This window comes from Budorcas taxicolor, chromosome 2 (genome assembly GCF_023091745.1).
Source record: "Budorcas taxicolor isolate Tak-1 chromosome 2, Takin1.1, whole genome shotgun sequence".
NCBI classification, from domain to species: domain Eukaryota; kingdom Metazoa; phylum Chordata; class Mammalia; order Artiodactyla; family Bovidae; genus Budorcas; species Budorcas taxicolor.
Genome location: NC_068911.1, coordinates 174,043,032 through 174,069,367, shown reverse-complemented (window position 1 = coordinate 174,069,367; position 26,336 = coordinate 174,043,032). Strand labels below are relative to the sequence as shown.

Genomic DNA, 26,336 nt, shown 5'->3' with positions numbered 1-26,336 from the left:
CGGCATTTTCACACACACACACACACACACACACACACACACAAAATCCACCAAAGTAAACTTTTCATGAGGCTAAATTATTCAATACAAAAAACTCATCTAATACAAAATGGTGGTATTAGATGAGAAAACTGTTTTCCATTTTCATGTCCTTACTTGGAAAACAAAAACCTCTTTTGAAATATGACTGGTTTTATGAAACCCAAGCTTTGGAACCACAAGTCTACAACCCCCATTTTGGCATTTATATATGCTCCAAGACTTGCAGAACTATTTTTTAAAAACTACGTACTGTCTGCCCAATGAGAATTTTAAACTCCCTAAGAACACAGGCTATATACTGCACTTCCTTTGTCTTTTTGTTTTCTCCACATTAATTAGGCCTGGATCAAATATAACACCAGAACTATAAAATGAATAAAATTCACAAAATTCCTGACTTTAAAATTTAATGTGAAACGGACCAAAAATGTAACTGAAACCTGTGTTCCTTGTCTCCTCTCCATTCCTCTTCTCTAAAGGTTCTCTGCACCCCTGGGGATTGTACCTACTTAGTGAACAACTACTATCCTCCAATATTTCTGCTCAGATCCCACCCCTCTCACCTCTCTTTATAATCTGAAATTTTATCCCTGTTTCCGTCTTATTTCTCCTTGTTCCATTAACTGCCTCACTACCCACCCATCTAGTTTTCCAACATACTACTATAAGATCCTTGGGATGGAGAGTTAAAAACAAAAGTCTAACATAATCACCAGTCCTCAAGTTCCTACTCCAAAAGAAATTTAGCAGATGTTAAGAAGTACATAATTTTATCAAATTATATTAAAGCCATCCCATACTGCACTCCAGGACAGCTGTGGTAGAAAGTATTAAAAATTGGTATTCCTGACATAAACTTACCAGGGTCCATTACTTTGTTACACAAACAGCCTGACTGCATTTGTTATATCTTCTGTCTTCAATTAGCTTCTGTATATTCCATAATAGTCTTTCATGTTAAAGACATTTACTGTAAGTTATGACAGTTAAAGACACTTACTGTAATCCTAAAGTTTATCAAGACCTAAAAATGGTATTCTTCCTATCCTAAGGAACATAAGCCAAAACTGACCTCATTTACTCAGGTAATAAAGATCTTAAGTACACACAGTTCATAAAATCATCTCGTCTTCTGGTTTGAGTAATGTAATTTTCAAGAGCAAAGACGGAGTCAAAACCTAGGTTGGCATTTACTAGTTGTGTTGACTTTGGGCAAACTGAGCCCGTATCTTAAGGCTTTTTCATCTATTAAATGGGGATAATTAACAGTATCTACCCCCCAAAGGGCTGTTAAGAGGAAGATCAAATAAAGATATAAAAAGCACTTAAGTACAGTGGCTGGAACACAGTCAGTAAATGCAAGGTTTTATTATTAGTCCTCAGTAAGAAAGAATCCCTAGAAAAATTTTCAAGTATAAAGACTTAAATAGCTGCTGATTCCTTGATATTAGATATAAATCACTCAGATTGCCTACACCAGATAAATTATCCCACGTAATTAGAAATAGACAGTGTATTTGTGATAAATCTGTTTCAAGCTTTAAAGAGCCAAAACTGCTTCTATTATCTTGTTCAGCATTAAACTTTTCCAGTTAAATGCTTGAAACTGGATGAAAGTAGAGATTTCATGTTTAAAAACAGGAAAATGCTGTCATTTTTCTATCTGAACTCTTTAGCCTCTGCAGAAAGTCTATACAAATAATGCCTTGGTAAGTGGGAAAATACGTTTCTCTTTATTGTTTCAGTTCAGTCACTCAGTCGTGTCCGACTCTTTGCGACCCCATGAATCACAGCACGCCAGGCCTCCCTGTCCATCACCAACTCCCAGAGTTCACCCAAACTCATGTCCATCCAGTCGGTGATGCCATCCAGCCATCTCATCCTCTGTTGCCCCCTTCTCCTCCTGACCCCAATCCCTCCCAGCATCAGAGTCTTCTAATGAGTCAACTCTTCGCATGAGGTGGCCAAAGTACTGGAATTTCAGCTTCAGCATCAGTCCTTCCAAAGAACACCCAGGACTGATCTCCTTTAGAATGGACTGGTTGGATCTCCTTGCAGTCCAAGGGACTCTCAAGAGTCTTCTCCAACACCACAGTTCAAAAGCATCAATTCTTCAGCGCTCAGCTTTCTTCACAGTCCAACTTTCACATCCATACATGACCACAGGAAAAACCACAGCCTTTACTAGACGGACCTTTGTTGGCAAAGTAATGTCCCTGCTTTCGAATATGATATCTAGGTTGGTCATAACTTTCCTTCCAAAGAGTAAGCGTCTTTTAATTTCATGGCTGCAATCACCATCTGCAGTGATTTTGGAGCCCAAAAAATTAAAGTCTGACACTGTTTCCACTGTTTCCCCATCTATTTCCCATGAAGTGATGGGACCAGATGCCATGATCTTCGTTTTCTGAATAGTGAGCTTTAAGCCAACTTTTTCACCCTCCTTTTTCACATTCATCAAGAGGCTTTTTAGTTCCTCTTCACTTTCTGCCATAAGGGTGGTGTCATCTGCATATCTGAGGTTACTGATATTTCCCATGGTAATATTGATTCCAGCTTGTGCTTCTTCCAGCCCAGCGTTTCTCATGATGTACTCTGCATAGAAGTTAAATAAGCAGGGTGACAATATATAGCCTTGACGTACTCCTTTTCCTGTTTGGAATCAGTCTGCTGTTCCATGTCCAGTTCTAACTGTTGCTTCCTGACCTGCATATAGGTTTCTCAAGAGGCAGGTCAGGTGGTCTGGTATTCCCATCTCTTTCAGAATTTTTTATTGTAAGTAATTTCAAACCTGTTCCCATATAGATTTGACTCTCAGCACACTAAAAAATGTTCCTTTTCCCCCTTTGCAAAACTTTCTTTTTTAGTAAAAAAAAAAAAAAAGATTAATTTTTAAAAGGCTACAAATAAAACCATGTTAATATTAATACAAGATAATGCTTTCATTAGAGAGAGTTTCCACTCAATCATAATACAAGTTAAATAAGTTCATGTAATTATTTTTATTTTTAGAGGGTCAAAATGAGCAGTGTTATACAAGTCATCTTGGGAAGCAAGTTTTGCTTTCAACAATGCTGCCAAGGCTCAAAACCTTTTTGAAACTTCATTTCTAAGATTCTTAAAGACAAGCCTCATACACACAAAAAAATCCTAGTCTCCACCTTGAGAATTACATCTCATTTATGACCAACATAATGTTGATTACTCACTTCATTCACCAGACTTATCTCCAAAAATTAAGTATAATTCCCCCAAACGAAGACTTAACAGGATTAAGAACATGAAATATGTTCTATAGGTACGTTCAAAAGAAGTATACCAAATATTTCAGTTTGGAAACCTCATTAAAATATTCATTTTGGAAACTGTTTTTAAAAAGCAGTCATGTTCCCTTACACATACCCTTCAGACGGACTTCCTGATGGTCCAGTGGCTAAGACTCCATGCTCCCAATGCAGGGGGCCCAGGTTCAATCTGTGATCAGGGAACTAGATCCCACATGCCACAGCTAAGACCCAGTGCAGCCAAACAAATAAATAAAAATTAACATTTAAAAAAAACTACATAGTAACAAAACTAGAAATCTGAATTAGTACTGAATCTATGTAAAGCAGGAAAATAGTACTGTGGATAATGACTAAAGGCTTCCAATTTGAACCATTAAACTATCATGCTTCCATATTTGCTCCCTTGAGTGCCTCTGAGGGAACAGCATTTAATGAGGTTATTAACATCCATTTCTCTTGAAAATTTAATTTGGTTCACACCAGTTTGGGTAAACTGCATGCGTGTTAAGTTGCCTCAGTGGTGTCTGACTCTTTGTGACTCCATGGACTATAGCCCACCAGGCTCCTCTGTCCATGGGATTCTCCAGGCAAGAATACTGGAGTGGGTTGCCATTCCGTTCTTCAGGGGCTCTTCCCAACCCAGGGATCAAACTCAGGTCTCCTGTACTGCAGGCAGATTCTTTACCATCTTAGCCACCAGGGACCCACCCTAACATTATGATCTAAGTGTTTTTATCCATTTGTTTTGTTTAGTCACTAAGTCTGTGTTCAACTCTTTTGCAACCCCATGGACTGCAGCCCACCAGGAGCCTCTATCCATGGGATTTTCCAGGCAAGAATTCTGGAGTGGGTCTCTATCTCCTTCTCCAGGGATATTTCCAACCCACAGGTCTGGATCAAACCCATGTCTCCTGCATTGGCAGGAGGATTCCTTACCATTGAGCCACCAGGAAAGACTTTTATACATTAAATTATTAAATCCTCACAACCACTCTATCTTAAAAATGGGGAAATGAAGGCTTTCTGAGGCTACAGAACTGGAATCATAAGAGCTTTACATAATCTTATTATAAGGTAAGGTGCTATTTAACCAAAACAGTCAAAGTATGAAAATAAGACACAAATGAATAATCTGTCAAAGAATCAGAAAACAATAAACCACATTAATAAAGCTTTATTTGAATAAAATCTAATGATTCAGAAATGTACTTTGAGATCTCATGATGCTTAGAAGCCAATGTTACAAACAATTCTACAGTAAATGTGTAAAGTGTAGGAGATTAGGTTGAATATATACTAACTTTGTAATATATTCTGAAAAAAAAATTTTTTTCATGAATTCACCACAGCTTATCATTTGCTTCTTCACACTTCAAAAGAAACTTCTGAAGTTTACTACTGCTTTGAAGTATGGATAAATGTAAATGCATTTCATCTATACTTATTATCTTGACCTAATTGGAATAAAAGCTAAAAACCAATAGACTGATTTCATAAAATATTCCTAAATTGCTAAAGAATAATGTAACAGTGAGAAGACTATGAAAGTTAAAAAAATTACTGCATTGCCTCAGAAACTTCATAAACATCTCTGTCCAATAACTCCATAAAAACAATTACTAAGCTACCCTATAATCTTCTGATATAGTTCCATCAGGAAAGTCAAATGTTCGCTGCTTTAAAACACATAGTATCAGGAATTCCCAAGCAGTCCAGTAGGTTTAGGACTGTGCTTTCACTGCTGAGGGCCCAAGCTCAATCCCTAGTCAATCCCCAAAGCCGCACAGCCAGCCAAAAAAGAAGAAAAGAAACTTAGAATACATAGTAGGTATCTCTTAAACCAGATTTATATTTACCACACAATTGTGTTACACTTATATTAAGTTAAATTCTCCCAGTTACTACTAATTCAAATTTGCACTTAAATTGGCTTAAACACATAGGAAATGCATACACACATTCTTCTACCTTTTTTTTCTTTTTTTGGCCACACTGGGAAGCATGTGGGATCCCCTTGAATTGGAAGCATCTTAACCACTGGACCAACAAGGAAGTCCCACATTTTTCTACCTTTAATAAAAAAGAATAACTACTGAGAGAGCTTATTGGCAAGTCAGAGAAGGTGGCTTTAAACAGATTTAAGTGACTTAAATCTTTCTTTGTTGATATCAAAATAAAATGTTATTCAACAAAGTAATTCAAATGAGGTGTATACCCAGTATCTCACTTCAGTTAAGAGCTTAATCTGAGCATTAGACAAACACTTGATTAAGGGTCATTCCAGGAAGAAACTGTACACTTCTTTGCCAGTGAGATTCCAAAGAAGTAGCTGCACCATGAACAGACTCCTGTACCTTCTCACCTGAAGCAACTGGGGCATCTCAGAAAACACTAAGCAGAATTCTCGTTAAAATGTTAATAAGCCTAAGAAATTACACTGTTACCTATACATAAGCATCATTATGATCAATCATCTAAAACTCTACTGAGGGCCTAGTATGTGCAAAACTCAGTGAAAGGAATTGAGGTGAGTACCAGTTAAGACACACCCAGCTTCTGATCAAGAACCTTCTGATCAAATTCATTCATTAAGATACGAACTAATCAAATTAACCAAGAACATGAAGGGTATGAACATTACAAGCCACAAGATTTTTGACAAAGTAAGAAGCTTCTGACCTGACTAAGGAGATACAAGCTAGTGTGACTTAACCAAGAACTTGAGGAGTATCAGCAATAAACGTCAAAATTTTAGAGAAGAAACACTACTGCAAAGTCAGGACAGCCTTCAAAGATGAGGAACCGAGCTGAGCCCTGAAGGATGGAAAAAATGAAATAACTAAACAGCAAAAGAGAGAAAAGGACAAAAGACAGTGGAAATAAATGTGCTAAATTGTGAATATGGTCATTAAATATTTATTAAATACCTACTACATGTCAGTCACTGTGTTACGTACTAGATGATCAAAGCAGATGAGTTTCCTGCCCCTGTGAAGTCTACTGGGAAAGACAGATAATAATCAGGCAAGCAGATATATCATTATAATTGTAACAGGTGTTATAAAGGGAGGCAACAGACGCCAGTAACAGGGAATAACGGGAAAGGACTAGCAAGATAAGATGATGAGGGAAAAGTATCTCTGAATCATAAGCTGAGGCTGGAAGGAGGCAGCCAGGCAAAGTGCAGAGGAGAGAGTGTTCAAGAAAGAGCCACATGTACAAAGGCCCTGAGACAGGAAAAGAACTTGTGTTTAAAAATAAATGAGCAGTTAGTGTGAGAGAAGCATAACGGATCATGAAACTAACATAAGATGAAGTGGTACTCAGGGGCCAGGTTATACAAAGCATTACAGGCCAAGACAGAGTTGGAATTTGGATTTTATTTAAGTCTCAAAGAAAGTTAAAACCATTAAAAGTTTCTGCAGGACTTCTCTTGTGTGCCAGTGGTTAAGAATCCGCTGGCCAACACAGGGGACATGGGTTCGATCCCTAGTCCAGGAAGATTTCACACGCTGAGGGGCAACTAAGCCTGTTCCCCACAACTACTGAGCCCACGTGCCACAACTACTGAAGCCCATGTGCTCAAACGCCTGTGGTCTGCAACAAGAGAAACCACTGCAATGAGAAACCCACACACCACAACTAGAGAGTAACCCCCACTCACCCCAACTACAGAAAGCCCTTGAGCAACAATGAAGACCCAGAACAGCCAAATAAATAAAAGTTTCTACATACTCACACATTGCTGAATAAAAGGAGGCAGACTCAAAAGGGTATATATGCTGTATGATTCCATTTTCACAGAAGTACAAGAACGCATCTAATAGAAGTCAGGATGGTGATTACCCTTGGTGGGTGGAAGGGCTGCAAGAACCTGAAGGAAACTCAACAGGGGCTTCTTCTAGGTCCAGGTCCCAGTAACATTGTTTCTTGATCTGGGTGCTGGTTACATGAGTATATTCAGTTTGTGAAAAATATCATCAAGTTGTACTCTTAAATGTACTTTCCTACATATAAATACTACATACTTCAATAAAAACTTGTAATAATGTTTCAATTTTTTGGCAAGTTTTTAGTAACATGTTTTAAAAATATTACTCTGTCCAGATAAAATGGCAACAGAGGAGCACATGCAAATACGGAAGGACTTGACTGACAAATTAACCTGGTGGAAGTTTCCAGAAACATAGAATATAGGGGAAAGGGTAAGTCAAGCAACCAGTGAATACAAAGTACCATGTTCATAAAGAATAAGTTAGGTCTAAAAAGGGAGTTATACGATAAAAGATAAGCTATAAATTCCTTAGAATGTAAGGAGGTACCTCTAGAAATTAAAAAAGGAATAGATGAAAATAGCAATGCCTAAAAAGTTTAGCAATGCTTGTTATCTTTTAACTTATATTTTTATATGGCATTTTCAAGCTCTTCTCTTGCTGTCCCAACTCCAAAACAACAGTGTGATGAAACAGAAAGATTCTAAACTTGAGCATCAATCATATCTGAGCTGAAATCAAGTCTGCCCCTCACCAGCTCTGGCAGTAACTGCTCTGAGCTCACCTCCCTCATGGACAAAGAGGATAATGGCTACCTCATAGTTATTATTTTCTATCACCACCTAAAATGTTGAGTTGGTAGACTGGTATTTTAATTTATCATCTCCTAATGGTATATGGCTGAGTGGCTAAGCAGCAGCAGTAATGGTATATGGAGGGTCAAGTCGGTTTCCACTATCAAGATTCAAAGGTGGGAGAAGAGAATTATATAAGAGTCAACATACAGAAACAGTATGGATAAGGAAAAACAAGAAAGGAACTTCCCTGGCAGTGCAGTGGTTAAGACTCTGCTCTTCCACTGCAGGGGGCACAGGTTCAATCCCTGGGTCCGGAACTAACACCCTGCATTCCCATGCCATGCAGTGGGAAAAAAAAAATATATAATAATATGAGGGGTCAAAGACAAACATGTGTCTTCTAGCAGTTCAGATAAAGTGGTTTCAAGCATTTTCTAAGACAGGGACTTGTCCTAAAGCAGACTGGGACAGGTGCAATGACTTGAGAAATTAAGAGAAGGAAAAGACAATCTATGTTTCCCCAGCAAGATGCAATTCCTACCTAATGCATTCCCTTTGTGGAATATTAGCTAAAGCAAGTTAGAGATTAACACTAAGGATATTCTATCGCAGGTGGAAGGGCAAGGCCTTTAATCATTTTATGGCATCCCCACCCTTCAGAATTATTTGAACAACCATAATGTGTAAAGTACTCCTGAAGTATAGCCAAAGATGCTAAGTTTCATATTTCAAGAGCTACCATTTCCAAAAAGATACAAAAATAAAAGTTCATGTCATTAACAAATTTTCAGGTAATTTTTATTTTCCCCCCAGTGTATCCCTGTCCTAAAAAGTAATGAAAACCTGGTTCCTCATGAATTTATCTTTCTGCTGATCTGACAAGGGTCCCCATCTCTACCTCTCACTCTTCTCATGCACCTCACCATTAAACACTTATAGTTCCCGCTGTTTCCTACAAAGTTGGCACACTGACTCTCTAGTATTCACTCTGATCTCACCAGTATTGATTCTAAACATAGAAACTTCACAGCATTCCCAAATGATCACTCTGCTAACCAATAGCTAAGAGATAACACACCGTTTAAACAAACAAAGGCGGTTGTGGTGATTACGCAACTGTATGTGTTTATCAAAGCTCATTAAACTGTACATTTCAAACTGGTGAATCTTATTGTATGTAAATTATACCTCAATAAAGCTGATTTTTTTTTACAAGAGAATGCATGCATTCATTCATCCAGCAAATATTTACTGAGCATCTACTATGTGCATCAAAGTTTATATCACATCTTTCAGCTTGACTATCTGGGTCCTACCTGTATGTAATGTGTATGCTCTACTCATAAACTAATATTGTCCTCAAAAGCCATGTTCCATGAAAAATGGCTCCATTTTTTATTATGAATGTCACCTTAATGATGGCCTCTACAGCAGAAGGACCGTTAGCTATCCATCATCTTCCATCACATCAATGAAATCTATGCTATTTATTTTAATATAAACGCTTCCATCACAAGAAAAAAATTAAGCACCTACTGCATATATCACCACCACAGCCTTATGTTTATCTATCAGGAAAAAAAAAAAGAAGTATCTCAAAACTTACTGACAACATTACCAGAAGACAGTATTATCAGGGAACAGACTTAATTGACTCATTCTAGGATCCATGGTGACCCAGTAGCTGACTCAAAGACCTAGAAACTAGGCCTCCTGGCTCCCAACTCAATATGCACAGTGGACCTTAGAAACAAACTTGGGTTTGAATTCCAGCCCCACTTCTTACTAGTTACATGCATACACTTAGCAAAGTCAGCTTCAGTTTGCTCATCTGTGAAACAGGGATGCCAACTACCATCTCACAGCATTGTTGTGAAGACTATAGGAGACCAATACCACCTAGTACGATTACTGGGCACGACATGATTAGTTCCTTTTCTTGGTCTTCAATTATTTAAGAGTAAGAAAATATCTATTAATCAAAGTTAATTTACAATTCCTATTTTCTGCCTTGTTCATACTCCACATCAACTTCCTTCCCATCCCACCATTTCCAGTTCTTCAAACTTCAGTTACTATGTTTAGAAGTGATTTAATTTTAGAAACCTGGAAAATTCTTCTGAGTAAATTGAGCAAAACCTTCATCTGCCCCAAGGGGAATTCTGAGCAAAATAATTATTTCTAACAAGAAAAGAATTTTTTCAATGGGGGTTATTCATTTTAACCACATGAATGCCACCAAGGCTGCACACAAAGTAACAGAAAACCATCTGGAACATACTGTACAGATCCTCCGAAGGGAAACATCCCCCTAAAAGCCAAACACCTCCCTCCCTAATCTTAGGTAGTAAAATCTTAACAGGCGATCTGAATTCCCCCGGCTCTGACACCAGTCCAACTCCTTAGGCCAGAAGTGCAGCAGTCTGTAAAATGCCCTGAACAAACCCCACCTCTCGAAATATTCCCTAAAAGGCAGGGAGGTCCAGAGAGTATTTTCTCCTTCTTCGACAGATAACGCACTAGAGGCACAATTCCTTTCATTCAAGGTCATTCAAGTCAGTGGAGGTGCGACGGGGAATCTGCAGTCTCTCTGGCTTTCTGGAGATCACACTGCAGGGAATTTTTTTTTTTCCTTTTTTTTTTTTTTTTTTTTGGAAGAGGGTGGGGGGGCACTGCCTATTCTCTTCCCCTCTCCCACCCTTCAAGGGTGAGCACTGGTCTCGGCATTTCCGAAACAAGCCACAACAAGCTCTGCAGCGTAAGGAAACGGGCTGACGCGATGAAGAAACAGATGCTCCAAAGCAAAATGGTCTTTCTCGCTTGCAGAGCCTCCTCCAAGGTTATTAACAGAAACCGCAGGCACCCCAGGGAGCTCTCTACTCCCGGCTCCGAACACCCCCAGCCCGGCCGCCCCGGGGACGCCGAGCTTCCTTCAGCAGCCTTCGCCGCCCGAGGCCACCGGCCCCAGAAACCGCACTTCATTCCTGCGCTCCGGGAAGCCATGGCTCCTTCCCCGCCCCGCGCGGGGCTGGGGGTGCAGCGCGCGGAGAGGCGGGCCGCGCGCGCTGCGGAAAGTTCACCGCGGCGGCCGGCCGGCGGGCGGGCGGGCGAGGGGCGGCCCCGGCCCGGCTCGCCCGCGTCCCCCAGCAGATTCCACCATTAATTAGTCCTGAGGACTGTCTACTGGCAACTTAAACAAAGCGAATGCCTCGAATTCCTTCCCGGCCCAGCGGTCTGGCCGCGAGAGCAGCATCGGGCCGGGGCGCGCGGGGCCGGAGCTGCCGGCCGACCGACGGCTGCGGCGGAGCCCTTCCCCCGCCCGGCCCGCGCCCCCGCCCCCGCCGCCGGGCCCAGCAGCCCTGCCCGCAAGCCGGCCCGCGCGCTCCCAAATCTCTCCTCCTCCTCCTCCCTCTCTCCTCCTCCTCCTCGGGAGCTCCCGGGCTCTTCCTGTAAGATCACTTCCTTCCTCTCCGGGTGCCCGCGGGCCCCGCGCAGCCCCCCTCCCCGGCGGTCCCGGCTCCCCCAACCACCCCTCCCGGCCGAGCCGCTCCCCGCCCCCCACCGGGCCCCTGCGCCCCGCGCGTCTCCCCACCACCCCCACCCCCCCACACACAACTCCCAAACTCGACCCCAAAACTCCTCCTCTGCCCCCTCAAACACTCCCCTCAGCTCTTGGCCCCGAACATTTTTTTTAACCTCAGATTCTCGCTCTCCCACCAAGAAGTCTCTCAGAACCTTCCCTCCCCCCCCCACCACCCACCCTCCAAAGGAAAAAAAAAATCTCTCAACTCCAAAAGAATTCTCAAGGTCTGGCTCCAGAGATGTCCCCTTCGGAGCTCTTTCGCCGAAATGCCGCTCAAACTCTACCCCCTTCAACTTCACACACCTCACTCCCGCCCGCCCTCGCCGGGGTGCGCCCGCCGGTTCTGCCCGGTCACCCCTGGGTGCCCCGACCCCCTTTGGCGTGGCAGGCCGCCCCCTCTGAGCGCTCTCCTCTCTCCGCCCGCCAGCCCGGCCGCCCGGCCTCCCGCGCCGCCCTCCCGCCACTTCCCCGCGGACTCCTCACCTCAGCGGCTCCAGCCCGCGATCCCGCCCGCCACGGGCTCCGGCGCTCAGCTCCCGGCGGCCGGCGCCTCCTCCGGCTCCCGGGACTGACAATGAGGGGCGGGGCTATCTGGTGACGTCAGAGTCCTGGAGGCGTGGCTTCGTTGAGGGACGGGGTTGATCGACGGTCCCGCCCCCTTCGTCTTGCCTTTTCCCCCTTCTCTAGGACTTGAACTATTCCGAGTTTTTACGGCCGGTCTAGCTAGAGTGCCCAGCGCCTGTGCTAGGCGCGGTGGCAAATCGAAATGGAAGACAAGACTTGTTTTCAAGAGGGGCATTCTCAGGGGATTGTGGGATTAAATGAGATAATCCATGTAAAGGTATTTAGCCCAGAGCCTGGTATGGAGTAATCTCTCAACAAATACTATTTCTATTACTCAGCAAAATGTAGAAAAGGAACTCAGCTTGAACTCAGAAGGCATGGTGGGTTCCAGTCCCCACCTCCGCTATTAATTCCTTGTGTGATCCTAGGGAAGTCCTTTACTGTCTACATTCCCTCCTGTTGTCTTTAAAATGGGAGGGGGCCATGACCAGATGGTCTCAAAGGGCCCTCCAATAATACTGTGACATTTTCCTGTGGAATTATACTATGTGCAAAGCACCTTGGGGGCCCAGAGAAGTGGGGAGGGGGGCCTTTGAAGGGAGTTCAAGACCCAGCCCCAGCATGGTACAGGACACAGCTCTAGAGGCTCTCCTGGCTGGTGCCCTCCCACGTACTGGCACAGAGTTGCATTCACAAGCCGGGACACAGATGCACGGAGGCCCGCTTCCTCTCCGACTGCAGCAGCATAGCTGGTCTCTTGAGACATTGCTTGTGTAAGCTCCTTATTGCCTATGGAATAAAGGCCAAATGCCTGGCCTGGTCTGATCTCTTCCTACCTTTACACACACACACACACACACACACTCACACAGAGTTTATCCAAACTTCCCCTAGCACACCCACTGCTTTCCCACATCTGCCCATTGCTCATGCTCTGCCCTTACTGTCTCATCTCAGTTTACAATTCCTCCTAGTTTCCCCCAGCCAGAAGCTGACTCTCCCTTCCCTGAATACCCACGGCATTGTGTTAACTCTCATGTGGGCACAAACACATTTTAACTTGTGTCAAACTGACCTCCCCTTTGTTTCTTAGCACTTCCTCACTTCCTTGAGGTCAGAACCCACACATAAGTTTGTGGAGCTCAGGTTCTGATGTCAGAAAACCTTGGGATGATATATCCATGTTCTGGTCCGTACTACCTCTCTTTGAAACCCATTCTCCTCATCTGTCAAATGGGCACATTAAGACAGTCACTGTGGCGTTTGTTTTAAAATCACAGAAGACACTGTGTGGGAAGCGCCAATCACGGTGCTCCACAAATGATGTAGCTGCCATTTGTATTTATTATTATTATCAGCAATACTGTTTCTAGTTCCTAACACCAGATAGCATCCCTAGTAATGATACACCCAATCATTTCATAGTGGGAGACTTTAAGGAGCTGAGAAAGAAACAGACTCTCTGAGAGGGGCCTTGCCCAGCATGGCCATTGGGATAGGAACTCCAGTTTCTAGACCCCACGTGGATTCTGCAGTCACAGCTGATACCCAGGGGTGTCTCTGTCACTCAGCACCCATCCAGGTTGTGGACTCCGAGTTCTCATCTTTGGCAGCAGAGCTGACCTGGTCCTCCCTCAGGCCTCTCTCCTCTCATTTTCCTTACAGAGAGATGGATCTGTGTTAAACTGCCCTTGACACCCCCGACAGTCTTCTAGCAGAACTGTAGCAAGGCACTGGGCGTTTCCAGAGTGCTGGCCTGTGGGAAGAGGGAAAAGGCTTTGGGGTTCTGATTAATTTCCTGTGAGGCTGACAGGCAAATGGCTGTTCTGAATTGCCTGGGCTGGTCCTCAAGGGCTCCTAACAAATTGCAGCTTATTTTTAGAATAAGAGATTCAAAAATGCCACTTCCCATGAAAGGAAGGCACAGCCACAGGATTGCTGCCAGCAAAGAAAGGGCCTTGACTGAGTGCCTCCTATGTGCTGATTCCAAGCATTGCAGACACTTGGAAGTGAGAACCCAGGACATACAGGGGAGGTTCTGAAGATAGAACTTTCTCTCCAGGACCCATGACCCCATCAGCCACTTATTCATTCATTTGAGCCTTGGCACAGGACAGATCAGGATTCAAATCTCAATTCCACCACTTACCAGTTGCGTGACCTTGGGCTTTCAAGTGTCTGCATCTCAGTTTCTCATCTGAAAAATGTGAATAATAACAGTACCTATTTCATACAGTGGCACAAGGGCTGTGAGGATCAAATGGCATAACGTGTGAAAGAGCTGAGTTCAGAGCCTGGCATCTAGTTCATGTCAGGATACGGGGGCTGCTGTTACTATTCCAGCAGGACCTCCCGGGAAGGCCTCTCATGTGCTGGCATGTGGACTGGAAGTAACAGTCCTGACCACGAGAAGCTCATTTCGTAAAAGGAATGGAGGAGATTTTCATGAATAACCAATAAAAGGTGTCTACCAGATATTGTTAAACAAACAAAAGTTGCAGAATTACAGGTGTAGCAGGATCTCATAATTATACTTATATACTTAGTACCTGAATTAAAAATGGAGAATATTGGGGACTTCTTCGGTGGTCCAATGGTTAAGAATCTGCCCTCCGATGCAGGTGATGCAGGTTCGAACCCTGGTCGGAACTAAGATCTTGCATGCTAAGTAGCAACTAAGCCCACGCATCACAACTACTGAAGCCTGTGTGCCACAGCTAGAAAGTCTGTGTGGCAAAGAAGCTGTGGGGTACCACAGCTGAGACCTGACACAGCCCAAGAAGAAAAAAATAAATTTTTTAATGGAGAATATAAAAAACTAAATAAGAAATCTTCACCTTTTCTCCTTGCTTTTTGCTTTGCTTTCTTCTGTGCCTGTGTGTGTGTGTGTGTATATATATATATATGTATATATATATACATATGTATGTATATATATATATATAGCAGGAATTTTCAAAAAAGACTCTACTGAATGCTAAGAGAGAGGAAAAAGGATGAAGACATAGCTACAAGGTGTATCCAGCAATGGACATCTGGGCCAACTCTTCATAAGCCATAGAAAATTCTACAGGTTCCATCTCATTCTTCATGGCATTCCAAGGAAAGCCCCGCCTAGACAACCCTCACCTTCTCCTTCTCCCCAGCCCTTAGCTGCAGTTGAACTTTTCAATGCTGTAGTCAGAAGCAGGACTCTGAACAGAATTCCCAGGAACCATGGCAAGGCCAGTAGGAGAGACCTTTACACAGGAAGAATTTTTTTTTTTTTCTCCCTGTCCTGTGCCCCATTCCCACCTCCCAAGGAATAACAATCTGTCAGCATCTTATACCCACCGTGCCTAAACCTGTCTGCATTCTAATTTCTCTCATTATATCTTTCTGTAATTTAAATTTTTTACAAGGAGGATGTATCACTTGGTCATCAGAAAAGAAGCAGTAAAGATACATGTAAATAGAAAGCTAACCAAGCCCAAGTTGTTTCACTTTTGTTGGTTTGCAACCAATACATTCGAACAATGTGGTTGAGGCCAGTGCTTAAGTCTCACAGGATCATAGAAAGTGAGAGTGGGAAGGGATAAAATCACCCTCAGTTTCTCCTCCAACCCTCAAATGGCATGCTTTTAGGTCTCCTCACATTTCAGACCACGCATCAACACACGCATTTGGTGAGTGAACACATTCACTCAACAAACACCTATAGATCCTTCACTATAAACCAAGCACCACACAGGTTTTGAAAGTCATTATTCCCACCTTGCAGATTAGAAAAACAAGGCTTAAGAAAGTAAAGTAACTTGCCCAAAGTCTCACATCTAGAGGAATCTAAAGGAAGACCTTCACAACATTAAAACCCAATTCCGAAAGTATAAGGACTGAATTCCAAAGTGAGTGAGCTGTGCACTCAGGCCACTGTGATTGCCTGCGTGGCTTCAGGCAAGTCCTGAACTCTTCCAGGAGCAGTTTGCCCATCTCTCGGGAGTTAGTGCATACCTGGATATTTTACGTAAGTTAAATGCTTTTGCCAACACCCAATGGATCATTGAAAAAGCAAGAGAGTGCCAGAAAAACATCTATTTCTGCTTTATTGACTATGCCAAAGCCTTTGACTGTGTGGATCACAATAAACTATGGAAAATTCTGAAAGAGATGGGCATACCAGACCACCTGACCTACCTCTTGAGAAACCTGTATGCAGGTCAGGAAGCAACAGTTAGAACTGGACATGGAACAACAGACTGGTTCCAAATAGGAAAAGGAGTATATCAGGGCTGTATATTGTCACCCTGCTTATTTAACTTCTATGCAGAGTACATCATGAGAAATGCTGGGCTGGAGGAAGCACAAGCTGGAATCAAGATTGCCGGGAGAAATATCAATAACCTCAGATATGCAGATGACACCACCCTTATGGCAGAAAGTGAAGAAGAACTAAACAGCCTCTTGATGAAAGTGAAAGAGGAGAGTGAAAAAATTGGCTTAAAGCTCAACATTCAGGAAACTAAGATCATGGCATCTGGTCCCATCATCACTTCATGGCAGATAGATGGGGAAACAATGGAAACAGTGGCTGACTTTATTTTTCTGGGCTCCAAAATCAGTGCAGATGGTGACTGCAGCCATGAAATTAAAACATGCTTACTTCTTGGAAGGTAAGTTATGACCAACCTAGACAGCATATTAAAAAGCAGAGACATTACTCTGCCAACCAAGGTCTGTCTAGTCAAGGCTATGGTTTTTCCAGTGGTCATGTATGGATGTGAGAGTTGGACTATAAAGAAAGCTGAGCACCGAAGAATTGATGCTTTTGAACTGTGGTGTTGGAGAAGACTCTTGAGCTTCTCTTGGACTGCAAGGAGATCCAACCAGTCCATTCTAAAGGAGATCAGTCCTGGGTGTTCATTGTAAGGACTGACATTGAGGCTGAAACTCCAATACTTTGGCCACCTAATGCGAAGAGCTGACTCACTGGAAAAGACCCTGATGCTGGGAAAGATTGAGGGCAGGAGAAGAAGGGGATGACAGAGGATGAGATGGCTGGATGGCATCATTGACTCGATGGACATGGCTTTGGGTGAACTCCAGGAGTTGGTGATGGACAGGGAGGCCTGGCGTCCTGCGATTCATGGAGTCGCAAAGAGTTGGACACGACGGAGCGACTGAACTGAACTGAACTGAAGTTATATCACAAAGAGAAGTTGTTACATCAGCTCTTCTGGGAATGATTCTGCTTGGCACATTCCTGTTTGTGTGTATCCCCATGAATGTTTTACTCCCCATTAACACATTTAGGACAGTCTTCCTCACACAAACGTGTATTAGTCCCCCCACTAGCCTGGGACCTTCTCAAGGAGGGGAACAATGCTTATTCATTTCTGATCCCTTTCTGCCTCCAGGACAGGGTCTGGTGTTTCCTTGGTTCCTTCATTCTTTTCTTTATTTCATAACAAATGGTTGAGAGCCTAACGTGTAAGACAGCAAAGGTCCCTGCCTTCTTGGACCTTAAGACTGATGAAGGGACTTCCCTGGTGGTGCAGTGGTTAAGAATCCACCTTGCAGGGCAGGGGCTGCAGGTTCAATCCCTGGTCTGGGAACGAAAATCTCACATGCTACAGAACAACTAGGCCCATGCCACCACTACAGAGGCCCATGGGCCACAGCTAGAGAATTCACGAGCCACAACGAAAGATCCTGCGTGATCCAACAGACATCTCCCATATGGCAACTAAGACCCAGGGCAGCCAAATACGTAAATAAAAAGTTTTTGTTTTTTTTTAAAGCAGTGCTCAAAAAAAAAGTTTCAAAAACCAAAACAAACAAAAAAGACTGGTGGGTGGAGGGACAAGAAAATATTAAGCATAATCAATTACTTCATAACAACTGCATTAAATCCCCCCGAGTATCAGGCCAGGTGCAATGAGAGCTTGGGGAACGTGGAGCGGGGACCTAATTGAATTCTGGACACAGGGAAGGTTTCCTAGAGGAGGTGGCCTTGAGGCTCAGAGAGGTTAAGAAATTTGCTCAAGGTCACACAGCTGCTAAGTGGTAAAGCTGGGATTTTAACCCAGAAGGCCTCACTCCCAAACACATATTCCTCTACTAGACAACACCACCTTTTATCTCCTCTCTCCTATTTTTTCCTGACTCTTACTAGGGAGAGGGAGCAAGGCCTGTCTAACGTAGGATGCTCCAAAGCTATATTTTCCCCAGATTGAGGGGTCAGAGCCCTCTTTGAGAATCTGGTGAAATCCATGAAACCTCTCCTAGGAACTACATGGACACAGACAGACCCACAGAATCTTGCCTGCAATTTCAAGGGGTTCATAGGCATCGTGAGGCCCAGGTTTAGAACTCACACCACGGGAAGCTTACAGTGAGATTCTCAGAACCTCAGACAAGACACCAGGGCCCTATGGGGACCTCACATTCAGAGACAGACCCCGGAACTCCATAAAAAGATTCTCAAGATCCAGGAGAAAGATCCTGGGAACCTGGAGAGATCCCAAGCCCCTCCCCTGCAGAGACATTCTTAAATGCTATAGACTATAGAGGAGGCTCAGCCCCTGAAAAAGCCAGCATCCACCCCTGCGCCTTGGAAAGCTAGGACCGTTTTGGAGTCACTGACACTTTGAAACTGAGGAGGGAAAAAATGCAACCTACAACAGGCTTTGCACAAAATCCAGGCGTTCACAGACCTCTAGGAGGTCATCAATTACCCCCAGAATCAGGCCTCCTGCTCTCGGGCCTCCATACAACCTGGACCCTCCCGAGCCCCTCACGAACCGGGACAAGGTCCACAGACTCAAGACACAAACTTTAGAGTCAAGCAGCCCATGGGTCGAATTCCGGCCCTATAGTTTACTAGCCCTGACCTTGGACCACTCACCTACAAACCCTCGGGCCTCAGCGTCTCACCTCCGCAAAGAGAGGCTCGGCCACCTCTCCCTCCCCAGTCCGGCCCCCCGCGGCGTGGGCTCCGTGCCGGGTGGGCGCTGGCGTCCGCGGGACCCAGGCCACTCGGCTCGGGCGCCCGGGACCGGGTCTGCGGCGCTTGCCTGCGATCCTGATGGACCGGCTGCAGCGGGAGCGCGAGCGGCGGGGGAGGCGGCGCGCCTGCCGCAGTGACAGCTCCGCGCCGCCGCGGGCCTGGGAAGCCGGCGAGGCCGTTCCCACCCGCTGGACAGGGCGTTCCCGCCGGCCGGCTTCCTGCAGTCGGGGGCAGCCGAGTGGGGGAGGCGCGGAGGGGCCGCGGGGCCGGCAGGCCTGGTTCCTGGCTTTCTCTCCGCGTTTCCTGAGCCGGACTGGCCGGGGGATGGGACCCAGCACAAACGTCCTTCCCGGGAGCGCAGCCAGGAAATCGCGTCCTGGTTCGCTCAGGTTCCTGCTGTGTCCCAGGACGATGCCGGTTGTGGTCCATAATCTTCTCGTCCTGACATAATGAGTACGATCCAAGAAGAAACGGCAGACCCCAGACCCCGCAGCCCAGCGAGACTCCAATCCCGTGATGGAAGTTGGTTAATTTCATTCTACAGATGAGAAATCGAAGGCTGAAAAAGTGAAGTGACATCATAAAAACACTGCTACTGATAAAAAAAAGTGCTCACTACCTACCAGGTGCTGTGCTACAAATGCGCTAAAGTGACTGTCTCTGAGCCCTCAGAATCTATGAAGATAACTATTGTCCCTATGTTATAAATGAAGAAACTGAGAACCGGAGAGGTCAATGCAATGTCACACAGCTAGGAGTTAAATGCCAGCCTTGTGTTTCTGGAGCTCAGAGCACTCCACTGTCCTGCTTCCCAGATGTCCTATTTCAACTCATGACAGTGAATAACCTGAGAGTCAGAACCCCGTCTCCTTTGTTTCTGGGTCCCCCAAACGCCACTTGGAACTTGACACAAAATAAGTGCTCAGAGGTGACTCTGGGGCCTGGTGCGTTGCCTACATGCTCAGTCATGTCCAACTCTTTGCAACCCCACGGACTATATAGCCCGCCAGACTCTTCTGTCCCTGGGATTTTTCCAGGCAAGAATACTGGAATGGGTTGCCATCTTCCCTACCTAGGGATCAAACCTGCATCTCTTGCCTCTCCTGCATTGGCAGGCACATTCTTTACCACTGCACCACCCAGGAAGCCCCCTGGAGCCTAGTAGAGAAGCTCAAAGTTATCAGGACTAGTAGGAGGCATCTTATCTGACTCCTTCTAGAGCCTTCATCATAGGGAAAATTCAGCCTCTGCTTCAATAGTTCCTACCATGACAAACTCTCTCCCACCATAATCCTTTCCTCTGTTGAACAAATATGTTTGGTCTGAAATGTAAATACTTCATTTTGCTCATGGTTTCTTGTAAACAGAGGAAGACCATTGCCCTTCTCATAACCATAGTATACACCACATGGTATGCTTAGCCATTTTACAAAGGTTCAATAATTTTAAGTCTTGGTGAACTGAAATAACACCAGCCATTCACCAAAGACATTCCTCGTCCATGTGTAGAGTTGTTTCAGAGAAAAGCAGCCCAGACTACATATTCCAGCACCCCTTGCAACTAAGTATGTGACAATGGGCTATGGGCAGGACGATGTGTGCCATGTCCAGGCCAAATCCAAGTTAAAAACTATGTATGCTGTCTCAAAGCTCTGTCTTTTCTCTCTGTCTGCCAACGGCATGGGCTTCCCAGGTGGCGCTACTGGTAAAGAAACTGCCTGCAATGCAGGAGACACAGGTTCGATCCCTGAGTCAGGAAGATCCCCCGGAGGAGGGTGTGGCAACCCATTCCAGTATTCTTGCCTGGAGAATCTCGTGGACAGAGGAGCCTGGTGAGCTACAGTCCATAGGGTCTCAAAGAGTTGGACACGACTGACTTAGCACACTTGCATGCCAACTGCATGCCAACACAGGTGAACTCAGGAAATCACATGTTGAACACGGGAGAACCTTGGTCAGCCCAGGTTTCACTCAGGTCGTTTGACTGGATGGTACCACACTGAACCAACTTCTACTTAGTGTCAGATGTTGATCTCTTCAGGATTTCTCTATTTTAGCAGTTGGCATCACTTTAACAAACACTGGGACCAACTTGGGTTCATTGTTATAACCTCCACTTCACAAAGCAAGGTGTTGGTCATAGAAAACCTGCTTAAAGACGTCCATTTGGTACTGACTGTGTCCAGCTGGTTCAGTTGGGCAAGAAATCGTCTCTGTTCATCTCGCTGATTCTCTTCATCCTTTCTGTTCTCTAAAGGGTTTTGAGATGGTTTCCATTGTAGCCACAAGCCTACTTGATGGTTAATTAAAGAGCAAGAATCAAGGAGTAATGAAAGCCTGGACCAAAGGCCAGTGGAGAAGGAGGCAAGAAAAATGAAAAATTGACTAATTATAGCAGAAATGCTAGGTCAAGTTTTCTAAGAATAGCAACTGTGACAGAGCAAAAAAGAAACCACAGCTCCAAGTTTCCTGGCAGTCAAAGCAAAGAGGGAAAAAGGATGTTACAAATTATATAGGAAGCAGTAAATGTTTGATTAGCCACACAAACCCCAGAACCAGATTGTGTTGCTTTGAAGCCCAGCTCTACCACTTACTTAGGCAGTTATTGAACTTCTCTGTGCTTCTTTTTTTTTTTTAATTTAAAAAATGGGGATGATATAAAATAAAACCATGCTCTTATGATAAATGAGCCAAGGCATATTCAGATCTCATAACAGGCCTATCACATGTGGTGAATTCTGTATAAGAATTAGTTATTGCTACAGTCTGATTGGAAGAATCAGGTCAGTGATTTGCAAAAGACAATTTTTTTCCCTTTACTAAACTCTCAGAGGAATATATTCTATAAGGGACCCCAACTAATACAATGAACTATGTCTTAATCAGATTTATAACAACTGCTGGGCCCTGTCGGAGAAGGCAATGGCACCCCAAAATCCCATGGACGGAGGAGCCTGGTAGGCTGCAGTCCATGGGGTCGCGAAGAGTCAGACACGACTGAACAACTTCACTTTCACTTTTCACTTTCATGCATTGGAGAAGGAAATGGCAACCCACTCCAGTGTTCTTGCCTGGAGAATCCCGGGGACAGGGGAGCCTGGTGGGCTGCCATCTATGGGGTCGCACAGAGTCGGACACAACTGAAGCGACTTAGCAGCAGCAGCAGCAGCAGCTGGGCCCTGTATCGCACGGTCATTTCTCTTATTGGCTTTTGGTCCAGACAAGCCTTAGCATTCTATTCACTAGGTAATCTGGGCAGATTGTCGGGGTGCCCTAGGTGTCTTATGGATAACCCACCGCCAAGGCAGGTAAGTGTTGTGGTGACAAGCAAAAGGGATGGTGTCAGACAGACTCAGGTATGTTTGTTAACCTTTTCAAGCCTCAGTTTCTTATCTATAGAGTGGAGACAACAAGAAATAGTATCTACCCAAGAGAGAGCTGCAAAGACTATGGGAAAGGATAGATACAAAATCATTGCCACAATGACTGACTATGGGAAGACTGTGCTACACTGAAACTCACAAAATAGGGAAGAAACTGCCAAATTTAAAATAGGGAACCACACCTGAGACCCCTGGAGTAAGGAGAATCTTTTTTTTTTTTTAAGGTTTATTTATTTATTTTTGGCTATGGGAGGTCTTTGTTGCTGCACTCAGACTGCGAGGAGTAGGGGCCACTCTCTGTTGCTATGTGCAGGCTTCTCCTGGCAACGGCTCTTATAGCAGAGCACGGGCTCCAGGCACACAGGCTTCAGCAGCTGCAGTGTGTGGGCTCAGTAGTTTTGGCTCTCGGGCTCCACAGCTCTGGCTCAGTAGTTGTGACACATGGCTTAGTTGCTCTGCAGCATGTGGGATCTTCCTGGACCAGGGGTCAAACAGGTGTCCCTTGCATTTCAAGGCGCTCCTTTTTTTTTTCAAGTTTCGGACTATTTATTCATCAGTGTAAACCCCAACACAATACACCAACACGATTTCGTGCATTTAGAGGGGAAATATTTCCTGGTTAAGTGGAAAATTGTGCGGATGGCTTCTGGAAGACCTTCATTCTAAACAGCTTTATAGTGAAATATCTCACTTAGAAGTCTGGACCTTCTTTCTTCAGTTTGCTGTAATCTACATTCACAGAGTAGAACTTGTACTGATCATTAGGACCTAGTTTGTTCCAGGGTTCTGGGTTATTCTTTCTGTCCCAACTGACATTGGGACTGAACAACGCCAGGCACGTGACATACAGTGCTGCTCCAGTCCCTCCAATAAACATGAAGAGGGGGATCAAGCTAGGATGCTTCTTGGCCTGACTGATGATCTGGCGGAGCACGGTTGCAACAGAGGCCTCGAGTCCAAACCGAGAGAAAAACTAAACCACAAGTCCGGAGATTAAGCACTCACTGCCTCAAGGAGCTTCTTAAACAGTGGACCACGAAGGAAGCCTGAGAATCATTTTTAATGCTTCAAAAAGGGGAACAGGTAAGACTCTGAGTTTTCACTACAGGGGGCTCAGGTTCTATCCCTGGTCAGGGAACTAAGATCCCACATGCCATGTGATGAAAATAAATAAATAAATATAAAATTTTAAAAAGTTGAAACAGAATTGGTACATTTCCCCCAGGATGTATCCCTGGGGCTGACCAAACCACTACATTTTTGCTTCTGGCTGGGATTCCCTCGGCCTGATTCAGTCTGTCGTGCAGCGCAAGCTGGTCTGTTTTTGGAGCCACCTCTGCCGGGTGAGGTTCTGCAGAGCCAGAATGACCACTGTGTGCTCAGTTGCTCAGTTGCATCCGACTTTTTGTGACCCCATGGACTGTAGCCCACCCCCATGGGGTCGGACAGGTGACCCCATGGACTGTAGCCCACCAGTCTCCTCTGTCCATTGGATTCTCCAGGCAAGAATACTGGGGTGGGTTACCATGCCCTCCTCCAGGGGATCTTCCCAACCCAGGGATTGAACTCACGTCTTCTGCATTACAGGTGGATTCTTTACCACTGGGTCACCTGGAAAGCCCAGAATGACTACTATGCTACAGCAAAAGACTGTCTTTGAGGGGAAATGACAATGGAGAGCTCCCCCTTGGGCTTCCACGTGTTGGGTGCTTCACATATTACCTTGCCTAACCACCACAACAGCTTCAAAGAGTAAGCCGTGTTGGCAATCACATTTTATGGATGAGCAAACTGAAGGACTTCCCTGGGGGCTCAGACAGTAAAGCGTCTGCCTACAAAGCAGGAGACCCGGGTTTACTCCTTGGGTCGGGAAGATCTCCTGGAGAAGGCAATGGCACCCCACTCCAGTATTCTTGCCTGGAAAATTCCATGGACAGAGGAGCCTGGTAGACTACAGTCCATGGGGTCGTGAAGAGTCAGACACGACTGAGCGACTTCACTTTCACTTTTCACTTTCTTTTCAAACTGAGGATCAGAGAAGCAAAGCGATCTGTCCAGGGTCACACAGCTGAGAAGTGGCAAGGCTGGGACATAAGACAGATGTGTCTGACACTAGCATGTATTTCTAACCTCGAGGCAACACGGCCCCTCCCCTCCACCCTGGGCCAGGATCCCCTCTCTCTCATGAACCTAAGCTGTTTGTTTCTCTCAAGGATCTTCTAGGAAACATATGCTGTAGGAACCAACTTATTCCTCCTGTCGGGGCAGTCCCTTCCCCTGTGAGAACCATCTCTTGGGTAAGACACGCAGTGTCAGTGGAGTGACTCAAGCTGGTCATCAGTTCTGAGTGGGTGGAAAGCCAGCCACCGACATCATCACCATGTCCGGTCTCATCTTCTCAGCCTCCTGGTTGGGCTCCTTTTCAGTCTCAAGGCTCCCCCAGCTCCCTTCCTACTTTCACAGCTCAGGAGACGGTTTTCAACACTTAGCTAAGCAAGTCATTCCCCTGATAAATAACCTCCAGTAGCTCCCTGTTGCTCCCAGGATAAAGTTTGAAGTCAGTTATTTGCTGTGGTCCTCAAGGTCCAGCCTACCTCTCCAACCCTCTCTTTGCTCTCAGGCATCCTTGGCCCCCATGGACCCAAATACTCATGGTTTCCAACCCTGGGGCCTTTGCGCCTGCGGTTCTGTGTGACTCGCAGTGAACGAGCTGCCAGCCTGAGCTGGGCATCTGTCAGGTTCTGGCAGTCTCACCTTCTGCCTGCCCTCTGACCGAGACATCTTTGCCAGGAGGAATTGCTAACCACCGACCTGGAAAAGGGACCAGTCGGGAAGACAGCACCGGCAACTCAGGCGCTGTGTAGAGCCCTGGGAAGCGAGGACATCATCCTGCATCCATTCTCAGTGCCTGAGGCTAGTTGTCTGGGAGGTGACATGATAAAGCGGCGAAGGGAAGCGCGATTTCCTTCCAAGTCTCCATGATGCCTGTGCCCAAGCTTTTAACAACTCCCTTATGTGGTCTCCTTGGAGGAGGCAGAATTCACCCCTGTGTATGTCCTTAATGTACACAGCCGCCTGACGCTGTCCCAGAGCACGCAGTCTTCCCACCTCATTATCCCCTCCTGCCAAAGAGAATTGCTCTGAGTGAGGAAGGCACCCACTCGCCTTCGATTTCTGTGCGTTTCTCTGGTGCCTTTCCGCCCCCTGGTGGTCATACCTGGAATAGAGGGATTTCTGCTCTGAGGATGGAAGGGCGTTAAACAAATTCTCCAGGGTAAAAGCATTTTCATCTCAGTCTACATTCCCCTCTAAGAACCCAGGGCTCACCTGCACCTGAAATTTGGAGAAAGGCAGACGTTGATTCCATCGCACTGTGGAATCTTGGGCCTGTCACTTCCACTCTCTGGGTTCAGGATCCTCATTTATAAAAATGGGCCTGAAGAGATTGGGCCCTACCAGCTCTGATATTCTAGGATTATGTCTGAAGTTCACTAAGTGACCTGTGACTCTGCCTCCTTCCTTACCCCAGTGGGAAGAACGTAAATTCCAGGAAGTCAGGGAAGTTGCTGGCTTGTTCCCTCTCTATCACAAGCGCACCGGTCAGTGCTTCATACATAGATGCATTACTGGGTTTGCGGCTGCATTCATAGAAACACTGCATATACCACGTGGGGACTCCCTGGTGGCTCAGAGGTAAAGAACCCACCTATCAATGCAGGAGCCACAGGAGACGCAGGTTTGATGCCTGGGTCAGGACGATCCCCTGGAGAAGGAAATGGTGACCCACTCAGTTCATGAGGTCATGAAAGAGAGGGACATGAAACAGTCAGGTAGGACTTAGCAACTAAACAACAATGATATGCAATGAAGGAGATGAAAGTCATTCTGCCCATGTCTGAGGTCCCATTTGAGATCAGAACTT

The 26,336-nt window shown here is 45.2% G+C and overlaps 1 protein-coding gene across 1 annotated transcript in view; it reads right to left on the bottom strand.

Moving 5' to 3' along the window:
* The window catches only part of LUZP1 (leucine zipper protein 1), a 95,506-nt gene extending 83,501 nt beyond the window's left edge, over positions 1 to 12,005 (bottom strand). The window contains exon 1 of the mRNA XM_052635729.1: positions 11,966 to 12,005. The gene's annotated coding sequence lies outside the window, so the exon portion shown is untranslated. The remainder of the gene's footprint in view (positions 1 to 11,965) is intronic.
* Positions 12,006 to 26,336: the final 14,331 nt, after the last annotated feature.